This window comes from Callithrix jacchus, chromosome 21, assembly GCF_049354715.1.
Source record: "Callithrix jacchus isolate 240 chromosome 21, calJac240_pri, whole genome shotgun sequence".
NCBI classification, from domain to species: domain Eukaryota; kingdom Metazoa; phylum Chordata; class Mammalia; order Primates; family Cebidae; genus Callithrix; species Callithrix jacchus.
The window spans coordinates 8,639,731-8,657,130 of NC_133522.1; the positions used below are offsets into that span (position 1 = coordinate 8,639,731).

Below are 17,400 nucleotides of genomic sequence, written 5' to 3' on the forward strand. Positions count from 1 at the left end.
AAAAGAAACTTTCTCTTTTCAGGCCGGAAGTGTAGAAAGTGTGCTCAAGTATACATGCATCTGAAAGACATGACAATGGATCCCAGCAGGTAAGCACTGAGAAGAACCTATGCTAGAAGGAAATCTAGGAAAAGAGACTGAGTCAAGAACAGTCAGTCTTCCCTATTCTGGGCTATAGAAGTTGCTGGTCTATATTTCAAAACACTAATGTACACACACACACATGCACACACACACACACACACACGCACCCTTCCTAATACTGAATAATATGGTCTTAAAATAATAAAGAGATATATTAAAACTCTGTCACAATTAGCATATGACAAATCTAATGCTTATTGATGACGTCTGCTAATTAAAGTTCATTTCAAAACAGCATATGAAAGTATTTACAAGTAGAATGTGTCAAGCTGTCCTGTTATCTCATATGTGGGAGAAGGTTGTCAACCTCCCCTTTCAAGCTAATAACTCAGAGCTAGGATTTTTAAAAATATTATTATATTCTAAAAATTTGTCTTAATTGAGATACTAACAAAATATATGCAATATGTTATTAAAACAGCTTTCTAATTTTACCTTTCTGGCAAAAGTTTATTTTATTTTCTTACTTTTACACACACACACACACACACACATATTTATGCACATCTAATAGTAACCCTAGTTTGTATTAGTATCTCAATGCATATACATTACATGTATATTTCTCCATATCTTTAAATGTCATTTATACAATGAATTATGATCTTATTCCCATACAATCTCCACTCCCTAAAGGAAAACATTGTAAGAAATCATCCCAATTAAAACATAATCTTTGGTGTATTTATAACAAACACCTAATATCAACAAAAAATAACTACAGAAGTGTCGTGACTTTGAAAGTGTGAATATTATAAACTTTACAAAAAATGTGATGCTCATTTCATAATATGCTCATTCATATTAAAATTAGAAACACACAGAAAATTAGTAAATGTGCAAAGTTTCTGTCTCAGGATAAGATCATAATTCATTTGGACTTCGTTTTTCTTCCGTATTACCCTTGAATTGTTTTACATAGCCTGTGGTAAATTTTAATAAGAGCAAATCTGAACAAATATTTTAAAACCATAACATAACCATTAAAAAATAAATGAAGGTGAAGTGAGAGAAAATCTACCTGTATCTGAATATGTGTAATAAGAGCCTCCACAATCTTGACATAAATTTGATAATCTTCTCCAACAATAAATACTGTCAAATATATCTATAACATTTTCTAAAAACTGTTTAGAAATCCAGATAGAGAGTCAGGCAATGCATTAATAGCCCAATTCGAGTTTAGAAACAGCAACTTTTTAGTAGAGTTGAGAGCAAGAGAAGCAAAAGTACAAAAACACAAATTACTTCTTACTGCTATTTTAATGCATCCAAACATCCACATCTTTCAAAAAGTAAATTTGTTTATAATATACATACGAATTTATTCCTGCCTTGTTAATTTAAGCAATAATATATTACCATGGGAAGGAAATGCATGTATATAACACATATAAAATCATTTATATATACACCATTTAAATATGTTTAATATCATTTTATATATAATTATTAGTACCTATTATATATAAAATCATATATGTAATATATATATAAAGTCATATATATAATCATTTTGTTATAATCAAATTTTGTTAGATGCATATTACATCATTGAAAGATATAACAGTTATTTAATCAAATTTTTGTTAATGAACTTACACATAATTTGCCACAAATAACTAAATAATGCTGGAATAAATATCGTCTATGTACAAATTTATGTCCTTTAAATATCATTTTATCTAAAACATTTAAGAATTTTATATTGTTTCCTTAGGATTAATTTGTAGAAGTTAATTTGCTAGGTCAGCTACTTTTATTCTTTAAATAATTTATATATATATATATATAATTATGTTGTTTTCACATACTGTGATTTCAATGTAGCACTAACAAAATAATGAATAATTTCTGTCAAGACATCAGAGAAGGCATTGCAGATTTGGAGAAGCATTTCTCTGACAATTACAGTAGAGGCTTCTGAGAGCAGAGAGCTAAACAGAACTTGAAATTGGAGTGAACTCCCAAAAAGCCTTACTGAAATATACAAGTTTTAAATGGGGAAATAATGCTAAATTCACAGTAACTTTTCCATAAAAGTAGCCATAACTCAATTTATGAAGACAGAATTACTTTGAAACTTAAACCAGAGAAGGATGTTATAAGAAAGGAAAATTACAGGCCAAACTCACTCATGAACATAGTTGTAAAAGCACAAATTATCAGAAAATTTAGAAGTACACTCAAATGTAACACATTCAGAGTGCGAATTTGTTTTTACTGTTTGAAAATTATTTCTGAACCAAATTAAATATCCACTTATTCCCAAAACTCTTCGCACACTACAACTAGAAGGGGGGATTTCTTAATCATCTAAATAACAACAATAAAAACTATCAAAATTATGCGAGAAATTCCAAAAGATATTTTTGTGATATAATGAGATGAGGATGTTCGTTACCATAATACCTATTCAGTATTACAAAAGCAGTTCTTGAGAATAAAATGAGTCATGAAAAAGGCATAAACCATAATGAAAGTTAAAAAGGAATAACTCACGTGTGTACCTATGCAACTATCTTGCATGTTCTGCACATGGACCTCAAAACCTAAAATACAATTTAAAAAAAGTAAATAAGTAAAAGGAATAACTCTAATTTGTGATACATATAAAACTTTATTATTTACGTAAAAAAATTAAAAACCAAGAAAAAATATGTAATGTAATAAGTGGCCTCAAGCAAGAATTCTGAGTACAAAAGTAATTGTGTAGGCAATGGATATTTAGAGGATATAGTTGAATAAAATATGCCATTTACAATAGCAAAAAAATATATATTTAACCAAAGATGTCTGAGATGTCTACATAGAAAAATAATAGAACATTATTTAGAGAAGTTCAAGAAAAACAAATGGAGAACTATAATATGTTCATCCACTCTAAGAGATAATACTGCAAAGATTTAAATTTAATGTGATCTCAACATAAATGTAAACTTTTTTTTTGAAAAAGACAAATGGGTTTAAAAATAAATGACATAAAAAAAATTAAAAATATTCCAGAAAATCTTTAAGAAGAACAAAATGTGAGAATTTCTTCTACGTCAAGTTTAGTTTGTAAATTTTAAGTAATTTTCATGCACATTACTATATTGTTCTTATACGCTTTGATATCAACACAGACCTAACAACGTAATGAATAGTATCTCCCATTAGATATCAAGACTTACTGTAATTAAAATAGTGAAGTATTGACTCTAGGAAGAACAGGATGATTAAACAGAATAGAGAGGATAAAAACAAAGCCATGTATATAAGTACAGTTTAATTATTACAAAGGTGTTAATGTAGAGTAGTGGGGAAAATATAATCTATTCTGTAAACAGACTAGGTCAGCCATTCACCTAAACTGGAAAATAAAAAATACAACTAGCTCCTAATCCACAAGCACACATGAATAAATTTCTAAAAATTGATAGGTCTAAAAGCACAAGGTAAAATAATATTTATATTAATAATATTAATATTTACTATATTTAGATAACACTAAGATATCTAAAATACCTCCTGTTTAAAAAGTACTTGTTACGAAGAATACAGAGCTTAAACTGTAAAGGCAAAAGTATAAATTGGATTATATTAAATTGTAAACTTTTATTTCTCTACATTATACATTTAGTATAATGAAAATTCACAGAGTATAAGAGCAACATGTATAACCAAGAAGGTTATTATATCCAGATATATAAAAATTTTATCATATTAATGAAGAAAAGATAAACAACATAATTTTTAAATAGATTTTTAAACTTCAGTAAAGATATTCAGATGAAAAATAAACATATATAAACTTGTTTAACTTTATCAATTATTAGGAAAAGCCTCAATGAGATATTACTATACACATATTAAGATGTCTCAGAGCTTAACATTTGTCTGTACCAACTTTGGCCAAAAATATAGTGCATAAGATTGTCCCATATACTGTAAAAACAAATGTAAATTGAAAAACTCACTGGGCTAAGCAGTGTGGAATGATCTCCTTAAGATAAATGTATGATTGTGCTGTGACCTAGAAATTCCATTCTTATGTATATATACAACAGAGATGTGTCCTCAGGTGCACCCGAAGAAATGGACAAGAATTTTTATAGTAGCTATGTTTACAAAAGCCAAATCTGGAAATAATCTAAATGATAAACAATGGCAGAATTCATCTATAAATTGTGCTACATTTTGCAAGACATGTTTTTATTATACAAAAATAAAAACAAATCACCTAGAGCCCAAGGTGATGGAAAAGTTTTAGGATTCGACTGTAGTGATGTTTAAGCAACTATAAACGCACTAACATTGATCAAACCCTACACTTAAAACTGATGAATTTTATGATATTTTAATTAAATTTGAAATTAAGAAAATTAAAAGTTACATATGTGTGAAATTGTTTTAAACATTTACTCTTCAGAAAAATATCAGTAAATTAGTACTAGAGATAGAAATGTTTAAAAAGTCAATATACTTGTAAAAATGTATTTTAGTAGTTATTTTATAGCTCATTCAATTTAACAAAATCAATTTGTCAGTCAATACACATAGATTTTTGAAATGGATACAATTTTAATGAGTTTAGTGGTTATTTTCAAAAGTATCTTGGACGATAACTTATGTGGTCACACCAATCATCGGTCTTTCTTTCCACAGCTTTAAGACATTCTTTTTCAATTTTTTCCCTGAAAAGATAAAACTCAAACAACAATATTTTATTACTTGATATTAGTACGAAACACCACAATTTTTAAAAGTGTCTTCAGATATTTATTCATATTTTCCAGACTGTACTGAAATATCAATGAAAGTTATATTAGCCTGATATTTACAGTAAGATAACTGAAACTCAGACTTTTCTATAATCCTGGAAGGTGAGCTGCGGTTGCACTCTGCTGCCTCATCCACAATGGAGCAGGAAATTTGGATCTGTTATCCTGGATCTCACATTGGTATTAATAAAGAATAAGTATGAGTTATCTTTTTTTATAGAAATAAGGCCTCACTACTGAGATCTTTTCCATAACAATGACCCTGTCTAGTTTGCCTTTCTCGTTCCTCTTTTTTATCTTGCTGCTCTTACGTAAATGTGTCCCAAGAAAATTCTATCATTCGCCCAGGCAGCTTTAGGAGTTCCATTTCAGTTGTCTTTATATTATTTCAGTTTGTTTTCAGCAATAATTCAGAAAAGAGATTGGCCTCCAACGCTTTGTATTTCACAGGATTTTTGCCTTTTAAATTTTATTGATATGGGGTTATATTTCCGCTTCCCTTCTTACTTGTTCCCTTATTAAAAATACCTTTTAATATGAAATTATAAGTTTGAAAATATTACTTTGCCTTGTGTGCTCAGTGTGTGTGCAGAAGACCATAAATTATATTTGTGTCTACATGATTCACTCCCAAAATAAATAAACGTAGCGTGCTTTCTATTTTATCACTATTCAATCTCTTATTAAAGGTATAGTCTATTCATTTTTGCCTAAAATAACTTTAGAACTTGTTGATTGTCCTACAATCTTTCAAAAAATGACAACTAAAATTATTATGTATGAATGAGAAGTCATTACTTATTAAAAATTCCTATGTACACTGTGATTTCCATATGTGGATATGCTTCTAAACATGTAAAGTGCAGCAATTCCCTATCCATTCTTTGAAATATGCATCATGTTTTGAGAAACGTGAACATACTAAAATGAAGGATTTCTGTTTTGTGCTACATGGAGAAGAGTCTACATTTCTTCACCAATGTTACAGAAGAAAATAAAGCAGATTCAGAAATCATTGATTTGATTTAAAGTTATATTAGTCTTATTTTTCAAATGTTTATAATCTCCTTTCTGTACTTTTTACTAATATGTTAAAAAATAAAGTGTGTAATTTAAATTGTCTTCAACATTCTGTTTCATTTTGTTCTTTACTGCATTTCAAAATGTGAGCAAACCACAATCCATTTATTATGAAACTGAAAATCTGCCTTGTTATTACATGAGGAAACCAAAATTTCAAATGGACGGGAATTGTTCTCTCTTTAAATTCTTACAAAGAATGTGAAACATATACTAACTTGTGTCAAAAAGAATCTGCTACTTAAAAGAAGATTATGGGTCGGGCGCGGTGGCTCAAACCTGTAATGCCAGCACTTTGGGAGGCCAAAGCTAGTGGGGGTCGGGAGATTAAAATTATCCTGGCCAATATGGTGAAACTCCGTCTCTACTAAAAATATAAAAATCAGCTGGGCATTGTGGCCTGCACTTGTAATCCCAGCTATTCCAGGAGCTGAGGCAGGAGAATCGCTTGAACCCGGGAGGCAGAGGTTGCAGTGAGCCAAGATCGCTCCACTGTACTCCACCCTGGTGACAGAACAAACCTCCATCTCAGAAAAAAACAAACAAATAAACAAAAAAATATATATATATACATATATATGGGACTTTTACAGGAAACAACAGATGCTGGTGAGGCTGTGGATAAATTAAAATTAGAAGGCTTTTACACTGTTGGTGAAAGTGTAAATTAGTTCAACAGTTGTGGAAGACAGTGGGGTGATTCGGTGATTCCTCAAGGATCTAGAACCAGAAATACCATTTGACCCATCAATCTCATTACTGGGTATATACCCAAACGATTGTAAATCATTCTCTAATAAAGATACATGCACACGTCTGTTTTTTGCAGTACTATTTGCAATAGCAAAGACTTGGAACTAACCCAAATGCCTACCAATGATAGACTGGGTAAAGAAAATGTGGCACACATACACCATGGAATACTATGCAACCATAACGGAAGAATGAGTTCACGTTCTTTGCAGGGACTTGGATGAAGCTGGAAGCCATCATTCTCAGCAAACTAACACAGGAACAGTATTCCAAACACCTCATGTTCTCATTCACAAGTGGTAGTTGAACAATGAGAACACATGGAAACAGGGAGGGGAACGTTACACACCAGGGCCTGTCAGGGTGCGGGGGACAAGGGGAGGGAGAGCATTAGGATAAACACCTAATGCATGGGAGGTTTAAAACCTATAGGATGGGCTGATGAGTGTAGCAAATTGCCATGGCACATGTTTATCTATGTAACAAAATGCATGTTCTGCACATGTATCCCAGAACTTAACGTAAAATTTTAAAAAAATATGGAGAATATGCATAATAAAGGGATTTTTATATTACACAAATATTCATTTATTTTTTGTTTTCAATGCACTTGACCTTGATATGAATGTGAACCCCCAAATCTATTTCCTTCATGATTCTGCATTCTGTCCAAATTTATTCAAGCATAGGATTTCATAAAGAACCCTGTGCTTAGGTCATCTCTGTGAAAATATAAAACAAAATAAGATATTTACCTATTTAAGGTACTTTATGACTTGTGTGAAATGTGCAGTTTAAAGAGATGAGAGAGTTAAAGAGCAGTTATTGGTATCAAGTCATCTTCAGGAAGAAGAAATAGCTATGGTATGCTTTGGCTTTGAGCGTGACTCTGAAAGTTTTATGATAATGTGCTATCTACCAAGTTACCACATGCGACAGCTAATCAACTGGAAGAATAAAGGTGCCAGGGCAGACAGATTCCATCAGGATGAATTCTTGTGTGCAGTGACCCACTAGCATCATATTTTGAAGCCTTCCTTATTATCATTTCATCTTTTATTTAATATTTCAACTCTATGGTTTCTGCTATGCCCTTGTTTTTACTACACATAGTAATAAAAATGCACGCAACATCACATTTTAAAAACTATCTGTCATGAAGGAAATCAAGAAATTATTACTACTTCTGTAAACAAGGTATGGAGGACATTTTAAATATAAATCTAAAAGAAAGAAAGTCAAATAATAAGGTCAATTTTAGTTAAAAGGTTGATTTTGCATTATGTAAAAAGTTACAGTCCAAGCTTGAAAATTCAACAGAAAATGATTAAGTATATAAATATGTAGTTTTCCACAAAACAAATGCAATTAGCACAATGCAAAGAAAATAAATTCAACACACTTATGTGTCTTCTCAAATCAGCAGAGACTTAAATTAAGAGAGAGATTTAGAAGGGAGCAGGAAGAAAAAGAGAGAGTGAGAGTGTACTCTGGGTTAGAGTGGAGAGGCACAGGAAGTAGTACCTAGGAGACTAGCAGTCCACATCTACAAAGTAGACTAGCAGTCCATGTCTACACACTTATAAAAACAGTATTCAGTATTAGGAAGAAAGCATTCATAGTGAACACAGACATTTAGTTTCATCATAACCTTGCTTTAACAACAAAAGACATATATTTTTTAAAAAAGGTTCAAAAAAGACTAAATTATTTTTCATACCTGAGGAAAATGTGTGTTTAACACATTGATGTAGTTGCTATATTCTAGAAATTTTACATCAAAAACCATGCTTCAAAGATATCCAAGAAAATTATGCATATTACATAATATTAATGAAATTAAAAGTAACTTAAATTATCTCTATATATACATGGTATGGTTCCATAGTTAATATAGTTAATTTGTGCATAATAAAAGTTTGAATGATTTTACGCTTTTAATGTATTTCTAAATGTCCAGTCTGTACGATTAACATATTATTTTTCTAATCACAAAAGAATTTGAAGATGGTAGCTTGACATTGCTGACATATCACTTACTGATCACTTTATTTCTTTTAACTACTTAGCACTTTTTTAGAATCACATTTTTTTACCTCTGAAAAGGGATCTTGTGAAATAAACTCATAAAGATTATACCAATTATGTAATTTGGAAACACTTTCTTTTAATTCTTAAGTTAGTTTGCAGAGAATTTATTAAAATGTAATTACATTATATCAACTCTATAATACTGTTGGCTCACCTATAAAACACAGAGGCCAATTAAAATTTTGGAAGGCCAGTAACTATTAAACACATACTTTTGTACATCCTGCTAAATAATTAAAGGATGATGGGAAAGTTTAGTTCATTTAAACGTAATTAAAGCAAATTTGATAGTAAGTGTCTTTGTGAGCCCAAGCATGAAGTTATAAGACCCTGTATCTTCCATCAGTTTTTCTGTACTATGTCTATATAATGATAACAGTGATAGAGTTTTTCAATTTTTTTGACTAGCTTAAACAAAACATTTGACTAAGTATCCTCTATTCACTGTTCTTTCAAAATTAAGAAAAGTGATATAATTCTGTTAAAAGGCATCTTGCAACTTTGAAGCATCCATTTTCAGATTCATGCCTAACAAGTTATGAATGAATTAGAGAAAAGACCATCCTAGACACCCAGAACTCAGTCCTTCTGACAGTTATTTCTCCAAGATGATGGAACAGACCCAACTGAAGTCAACAGAGGTTTTCCCAAATCAATCAAGCCACCTCATCAGTAGACTCCTGAGAAATAATTTAAAAAACAAACATTTAAGTCATTAAGTCTAATGTTGATTGTTACAGAGTAGTAGCTAACTGATATATCTGTATTAAATAAAGCTTATATTTATAAATTATAACATTTATAAATTATTAAGATGATCATATTAATTGTTTTTTCATTTTAAGTTTGATACAATTTCAAGATGTCCTACAACTTTCAGGCATTTGTTCTGAGATTCATCTTTTAATAAGCTATTTTAAATATTCAATAAGCTATTTAAAATATCTTAATATTAGATCCTGAGAGAATCTAAACAATGGGGCTAAACAATGGAGCCATTTTTAGTTATGGGCACCACATAACCATAAAAATAGAAAACGTTTTTAATGAGAGAGCAATTATTTGCCTTATGTGGAATAGAATAATATCTAACTAATAATTTAGTATACAGAAATGAATGAAATAAGGTCCAATCAATGAAATAAGGTCCAATCACATGATCCCAGTATGTGTTCATCTGTCTGGTAAGGTCAATTAGAACTGCGTGAAAGTAAGAGTATGAAGCACTGACATCCTGTTTCACGACTTCATTCCCTCCCTGCCCTCCGTTTACTTTCACTCTTCTCAGCTCGAGAGTTTCACATGAAGCACTGGGAACCAAATTACCGTTTTTCAAACTGGGAGATAGCATGTCATTACTGTGATTTTAGTAATTTTTCTGACCCTGAAAGACTAGACTGATAGTAAAACAAGTAAACTCTTTGAAGAGTAAACATTTTCTTTTGTATTTAATAATGAAAAAGCATAGTTACCCAACATGTTACCAATTGACATTTTATAACATCTTCAAAAATATTTTAATAATACCCTGGCTACTTAATTATTAGATAAAAACTCATTAACTTTATTCATTGAGTGAAAGCAGCTGAACACCAATTAACTATTGAATAGGATCTCAAATCTTTTAAAATTGTCATCAGGGAAAGCTCTTGATGGGCATATGTAGGGTTCCTATTTCCCAAGGCTGTCTTCTGGAAATGGGAATGCAGAAAAAGTGATTTTGGGAAAGAAGATGAGGTAGACTACTGACCTGGGCAGCAATGAGACCTGTGTTTCAGCAGAGTTGTGGGGTGCCTCTGTCCTTCAAAGTGATGATTGCCTGTCGCAGCACTCAGCTCTCATAGTCTGATATGTGATTGGTATGGTGAATATTAGAGCAATTTATCTGGGTCAAAGTGTTTAGTAAAAACTCATTAAAATGCTAATATATTACTTGAGAAAGGTAACACATTAAGTCACAGTACACATTAATAATTTAACATATATCATGCTCTGCTAAGGTTCTCATAATTGATCTGTTGACACAGCTCTAAGAAGCCATATTCACTTGCATTTTTAATAACAAGCTTCTCAAACTCGACGTGATTTTATCTCAATTCTTGATCTCCACTCTCCGCATGGGTTTTTCTGGAGTATTTCCTGTCTTGGTACTGCATCAACCTAATAAATGATATTAGCATCCACTCACCTTGTTTCTCAAGAAGGAAACTTGTTTCTCATCTTTCATTTTTTTTTTTTAATATCTCACATCTAAGACAACAGTAAGTTCTTTGGTCTATCCTCTTATTACTCCTCTGTTGAAAAATCATCTAGTGGCTTTTCCTGCAATTCAATCTAAACTACCCATTTGAACGCCTGTCTACCTCTCCTGTCCATCTCTTACCACTCCTCTCTTGGTTCAGTCACTTCAGTCTCACTAACCTTTCTGTTGCATATATCACAAAGTCTATTCCTACCTGGGGCTTCTGTACCTGCTCTTTCTGTGCCAAGCTGCTGCTCCTCAGTAACTTCTTGTGGCTATCACTCTCTTATCATTCATACCTTTGCCTAATGTTTCCCTGCCCTAAGGGTTCTTCCTGCCCAACCTAGCTAATGCATCATTGTCTGAAGAATTATTATTTTGTGTTTGTTTGCATGCATAATTTATGTTACTCCATAAAATATCTCCCATAATATATGAATATTGCTTATCTGTTTCTGTATCACCAATGCGAGCAATGCCACCTTCATATGTCATAAAGGACTCAAGAGGTCACCCAAAGCAGCATACCAAGACATTTTAATACATTGGATTCTCTCTCACAATCTAAAACACTTCGTTGACAGGATATATGCACAACATTCAACACAAAATCATAATTCCAGTCAAACATGGGAATAAAAGGACTCCAAACCTTTGAATAAAGCAGAACCGGATCATTCCAGGATTTTCCCATAGGGCAAATTTGTAAATCTTTTGGCATTTTTCTGAATAAAAATAAGGAAGTTGAAATATTTATAAATCGCCCTATATGAAAGTTTTCAGCCGCATATGTTTATGTCTTGTAAAAAAAATGTTAACAATTCTAACTGAAAATTTTAGAAGGCAGAAATTATATTTATTAATTCCTCCCCCAGACACAAACAGATGGGAAAAATATGATTGTTATTCACCATTAGTTAAGTTACACAATTCTGCCTTCATTCTATAAACATGTATTAAATAACTTTAAGTGAGGAAAAAGTGAATTTCATGTCAGAAGGCAAATATTTATATATGATATGATCTTTGTCCTAAGAAAGTGTCTAGGTTTAAAGACAGGCATGAAATTAAATGGCTAAAATGTGGTGGAGCTGTGTTCAGAGGTAGACATATTAATAGGTCTGTTAGTGCATTTATATTGCTTTAAAGGAATATCTGAGGCTGGTTACTTTATAAAGAAAAGAAGTTCATTTTGACTCAGTTCTTCAGGCTGTGAAAACAGCATGGCGCCAGCATCTCCTTCTGGTAAGGCCTCAGGGAACTTACAATCATGTGAAAGCAAGAACAGACCCAGCATATCACATGGAGAGAGCAAGTAAGAAAGAGAGAAAAGGGTAGCAAGTCCCTTTTTAAACAACCAGATCTCATGTGAATGCATTCTAGTGGAGGGCACCAAGCCATTCATAAGGGATTCTTTCCCATGACACAGACACCTCCCCCAAGGCCCTACCTCTAACTGCGGGAATCACATTTCAACATGAGTCTTGGAGTGAACAAATTTACAAACAATATTAATAAGCTAATATGAATCAATATGAGGAAAGGTTTCCAGTATTTGAAATACTATGGGGAGAGGAAGGCAACAGGAGGGGTCAAGAATACTTCAATGAAGAGTTATTTCTAAGCTGAGTCTTAAAAGTTGACTCGATATTAGCAAGGTAAAGGAAGAGAGAGCGTTTCTAAGTAGGGGTCAATGTGGAAAGCAAAAGCTCACAATAAAAACGATAAAAGATAAAGAAGATAAAGCATGAGGGAATCTGATTCACTAGTGTCTCGTTCGCCTTGTTCACCTCCTTGCTCATTTATTGTCCATTTGTTCCTTCGACAGACATTTGCACAGCTCGTATGTACCACGCAGGATGCTTCATAGTGAAAAGCTTACACTTTGCACTACATTTGAGAACAATAAATTCCATATGAGCTTGTATTTTAGGACATGTATTTAGCTTGTATTTTGGCATTTCTCTGGAGGGACAAATGGAAGGTTTAAGATTGCAGGCATGAAGAGAGGCTGCTGAAATAATCCATGAAAACATGAAAATGATCCACATTAAGGCAGTGGTAATAGAGAGGATGAGGCAAATTCATGAACTATTTAAAAACAGAGCAGTGGAATGAGATGGCAGAACAGAAGGCTTAACTGATCACCTCTGCTGTCTGCAAGGGAACCAATGACCAATTTGACAACTATCTATACAAAACAGCAGCTTCATGAGAACCAAAAATAAGGCGAGCACTCACAGTACCTGGTTTTAACTCCATATCATTAAAAGAGGCACTGAAGAGGTAAGGTAAACAGTCAAATCACTCACACCACCCCTTCCCATCCCACCGCAGCATCGTGGTGCAGAGAGTGACTCTGTGAACTAGGGAGAGGGAGAGGCCTTGAACTCAGTGTGGCTCTGTGATAGCAGAAGGCAAAACTGGACCAAACTCAACTGACTCCCACCCATGAGGGAGCTTGTAAAGCAGCCCTTGTCAGGGGGGAATACCCGATCCCAGCAGTCTGAACTTGATTTACCACAGACCTCACCACCGTGGGCTAAAGTGCTCAGGGGCCCTACCTAATGTTGAAAGGCAGCTCAGGCCATGAAGACTGCAACTCCTAGGCAAGTCCTCCTGCTGAACTTGGCAGACAACCAGTGACTGGGGGCATGTGACATACTGAGACACCAGCTGGGGCAGCCAAGGGAGTGTTGGCATCATCCCATCACTTAACCCCCCTGCACAGCCCACAGCTCCAAAGGAGCTTCTACTGAGGAGGGGGAGAGAGAAAAGTGGGAAAGACATTGTCTTACATCTTGAATGCCAGCTCAACCACTGCAGGACAGAGCACCAGTCAGAGTCATGAGGCCTCCTTTCTAGGCCCTAGCTCCTGGATGACGTTCAGACACACCCTTGGCTAGAAAGGAACCTGCTGCACTGAAGGGAAAGACCAGCCCTGGCAGAATTTATAACCTGCTAACTGAAGAGCCCTTGGTCCCTGAATAACGAGCAGTGATAACCAGGTCTTCTATCAAAGGCTTTGGGTGAGCCTCTGATACTTGCTGGCTTCAGGTGTGACTCCGTACATTACCAGTTACGGTAGTGAAAGGCGAGACTCCTTACACTTAAGCAAGGCAAGAGGAAAGTTTGTGTTGCACCTTAGTTAACAACTCATCCACAGCAAAGTAGAGCACCTAGCAGGCTGCTAGAGTCCCCGATTCCATTTCAACATAAGATTTGGAGGGCACGAATATCCAAACTATATCCAAAGTTCAATTGTGTTATTCTTAAAGAGGAAAGAAAGTAACCAGAATAAGCCAGGCCCATTGGCTCATATCTGTAATCCCAGCACACTGGGAGGCCTCAGGATCTCCTGAGGTCAGGAGTTTGAGACCAGTCTGGCCAACATGATGAAACCCTGTTTCTACTAAAAATACAAAAATTGTCTGGATGTGGTGGTGGGTACCTGTAATCCCAGCTACTTGGGAGGCTGAGGCAGGAGAATCACTTGAACTCAGGAGGCAGAAGTTGCACAGAGCCTAGATTGGGCTATTGCACTCCAGCCTGAAAAATAAGAGCAAGACTCTGACTCAAAAAAACAAAATGTAACTAGAATAGATAGTTCTTCTTTTTATTAAATTTGTGCTTTGATTTCTGGGGTACATGTGCAGATCCTGCAGGATTGTTGCATAGGTACACACATGCCATGATGGTTTGCTGCCTCCATCCCCCTCATCACCTATATCAGGCATTTCTCCCAATGTTAACCCTCCAACTCCCCACCCGCTGCCGTCACTCCCCTATCCTCCATGCCCCAACAGACCCCAGTGTGTGATGTTCTCTTCCCTGTGTCCATGTGTTCTCATTGTTCAACACGCACCAATGAGTGAGAACATGCAGTGTCTGGTTATCTGTAATTGTGTCAGTTTGCTGAGAATGATGGTTTCTAGCTTCATCTATGTCCCTGCAAAGGACATGAACTCATCCTTTTTATGGCTGCATAGTATTCCATGGTATATATGTGCCACATTTTCTTTATCCAGTCTATCACTGTTTACAATAGCAAAGAAATAGCATAGAATAGACAGTTCTAAAGTGAATTAAAATTGCAATAGCAAAGGTTGTGAGAACGCTGGGGTAGATCTGAGTGTTTTTTATTTCATTATATTTAAAATTCAAATATTATTATGAATTTTTAGACTAGAGTCCAGCAGGATTTAAAATAAAGAATATATATACCTATATTCATACACACATATTTGTATATATACTATCTGCACACTTTCAGAGTTTTAATAGAAATTTAGTCTTCAAAAGTGAATAAGCAACAGTTGTGTTCTTCACGTCTGTTTATGCAGTGTTTCCGTTTTTCATCAACAGGGTTCTGCCCGTGTATGTGCTTTTCACTGTGTAAGTGCAATGTTTAAACACCTGGCCCTCTCTGTCAATGGAGTAAGAAGCTGGGGAATAGAAAAGATCTGCCCGCTCTTCATTAGGATAAATACCTAATGCATGCAGGGATTAAAACCTAGGTGATGGGTTGATAGGAGCAGGAAACCACCATGACACATGTATACCTTTGTAACAAACCAGCACGTTCTTCACAAGTATCCCAGAACTTAAAGCAAAATAAAAATTTTTAAAAAAGAACTGCCTGCTCTTGTATATATATACACCATCACTACCAGCCTACCAGAGTGTTTACAATTTCATCTATTATTTAGGGTATTGTATGTCCTGGAGACTCTATTAATATAAATATGTTAACTGGAATAGATAGTGCAAATATTTATTATATGTTTTATAAAGTATAAGATCTATACAAATGTAAGCTAATATTAGTGCATAAGACATACTTTGACATGGATTTTTTCTATCAGGTATCTACCCAGAAAACAGAAACTTAACAGATAGAAAATTTAAAACAATTCTATAATTCATCTAAAAAGGTCTTAAAAGAGAAAATCTGCTCACTTAAAGATATGAACGCTATCTCTTAATAGGAAAGTGTTACACATATCAAAAAAAATTATAGTCTATTTTAATAAGTATCTTGCCAATAAAGATTGGCATATATTTTATAAGCTTTCCAATAGCATTTTAATATATTATGCTTCAATTGAAGGTGTTTTGGAAATTTATCAGTACTAAATTACATTGTAAGTTTCTTCTATCTTTTAATATAAATGAATAGTAATATGCTAAAATACATTTTATAAAGGTAAAGTTTTAATAATTAAAGGCATGCAGCAATCACATGCTTCTAGTATGTCACAGACTACTATGCAATGAAGAACAATATAATCTCTTAAACAGGCTTTTTGTGTAGAGTTCCATCAATAATACATTTCAGAACACCGTAATATAAAATGAACAAAGAAAAAAAATGCCATCATCATCTCTTGGGTATTGTACAATGCAAATTCTATCAGTTCTTTTCTAAGGCAAAACACAAACCTCTCACCTATTAAACATGATAAATTAACATAAAAGATACACTGGAGTCCAAAGACAAAAATGGAAGAGATAGTATTACTCACTGGGAAGTACAAGCACAATGGGAGAACTTGAATTATTTTTGCTCTGTTATTCCTGTACAATAAAAGAACCATGGCAGACACTGAATTTATCACACATATTCACTGTATTTGTACTTTCTTTCTATTATTGAAAATGTATCCTTTGACATATTAAATAGATTTATTCCCTCAAAAATGGCAAAATCTTATATATTGAGTTCAGTTGTGTGTTAATATTTAATACAAATGTTAATGTAATTTTTTCTAGGAAAGTGTTCCTAAATAACACACTTGGAAACATAGTATCTAAATTCCAGAAAACAAAAGGGTCAGAAACAACAATTGGAAAATACGTGGCTCTTTACAATGAAAAGTCACGGCATAAAATGGTTTTATAAATAGAGCTGTGGGCCCAAGGAGGGCAGGTGAAATGTCTCCCATTATGAAGAAAGGCAGACCGGTAAGGTCTAAAATTTCTATAAACCTAAATGCCAAATAAGTTTATACTCTAATTTAATAATCCCATCTCAAAAGATCTCTGCAGAGGAGACAATCACATTTCTAGTTTAAGTAGAATCCCAAATTACACATCGTGGTACGTGTTTTCAACATGGAACACAAGATATGCTAGATAAAATTTTAAAATTCCTCTTTAAAAATGCATAGAGTGATAAGGAAATAAGAATCCCCAAATTGAAAATAATACGCAATTCAACAGACATAAGACAGCACTAAATTGTTCTAGAAGTATCTGTGACCTTTTGTCTGAGATGGCCTAGAACTTTGGTTTAACTGTCTGTGTACTATCAACAGGGCAGAGTTT

The 17,400-nt window shown here is 33.6% G+C and overlaps 1 long non-coding RNA gene across 1 annotated transcript in view; it reads right to left on the minus strand.

Moving 5' to 3' along the window:
• Window positions 1–2,290: 2,290 nt before the first annotated feature.
• Window positions 2,291–17,400, minus strand: part of LOC118149914 (uncharacterized) — a 105,697-nt gene continuing 90,587 nt past the window's right edge. The window contains exon 3 of the long non-coding RNA XR_008478307.2: window positions 2,291–2,696. This is a non-coding gene — a long non-coding RNA (uncharacterized LOC118149914). The remainder of the gene's footprint in view (window positions 2,697–17,400) is intronic.